The sequence below is a fragment of the Poecilia reticulata genome, linkage group LG8 (genome assembly GCF_000633615.1).
Source record: "Poecilia reticulata strain Guanapo linkage group LG8, Guppy_female_1.0+MT, whole genome shotgun sequence".
In the NCBI taxonomy this organism is placed as follows: Eukaryota; Metazoa; Chordata; class Actinopteri; order Cyprinodontiformes; family Poeciliidae; genus Poecilia; species Poecilia reticulata.
The window spans coordinates 13,346,771-13,347,885 of NC_024338.1; positions in this window are offsets into that span (position 1 = coordinate 13,346,771).

Consider the following 1,115-nt stretch of genomic DNA (forward strand, 5'->3'; position numbering starts at 1 on the left):
GCCGCATCAGTAAACACGGATGACTCATAAATCATGTCGTGAATCCTGCGCAATGATTTCTAATGAACAACTTGTTTTTTTTGCGCGGATGACATGTGGCCTGGGAAAGAAACCTGTCTGACAAGGAAAACCAGAGCATTTTGTAACTGCTACTTATCTGCTCCGGTTTCTTAGAACATGAAATTAGTCGTGGCTCGTTGGTGTCAACACTGCTGACCCGACATGCAGGATACGAGCCCAGGCTTGGTCCACATGCCCACCAGAGAGTAACAGGAAGAARAAAAAAACTCAGATGGATCTTCAGATAGGCTTTTAATTTGACTGTGAGGTTTCGTATGCGATAAAAATCACACAAACCCTCCACTGTTTTCTAGACACTGAGCAAAGCCTTATTTGTGTAATTTGGATTAGGATTTTGGCTTTAGGAGTGTTTGCTGTGGGTTCTTTGTTGTCTTTGCCATATTGCAAGTTGTCTGGGAAGTTTCTTGATGAAGGAAAAAAAAAAAGAACCGCAATACGTGTCTAGGCAGGTAAAACAAGGATCCATCACAATGACACCTGCAGAGTTTCACAGAAGCTTCACAACCATCAGTGTTCTAGTTGTTTACTGAATTAACTCAAGTCAAGCATAACTTCTCCTTCTTACATAACCTATATATGTCAGGTTTCGCRTACAGAGGTCATAAATAAAACATAAATATTTGTGAAATATTCTGAAGCTATTCAGCATTTTGAACTTTTTTCAGATTTTGTCACACAAAAAAACTATTTAATATTTACTAGGGATATTTAGTAATAAATCAGCACAAAGTAGCACACCATTATTAATTAGAAGGAAATACAATTGTTTAAAAATGCATTTAAAAAGAAGAAAAATATATTTTTAAAAAAGTGCATTTGTGTCTATTTTCAATTGTTTTGTTCATCGCCTCAAAATGGAAGAAGCMTGGCACAACTGCAAACCGTTAAAGAAATGGCCATCCACCTGAATTGGCAGACAGGGAAAGGAGATAATTAGCCAGAGGAGCAACAAAAAGGCCCATGGTAACTCTGGAGGAGCTGCARAAAGTCCCAGCTCAGGTTGGGGAATCTGTCGGCAGTATTACTATCTGTCT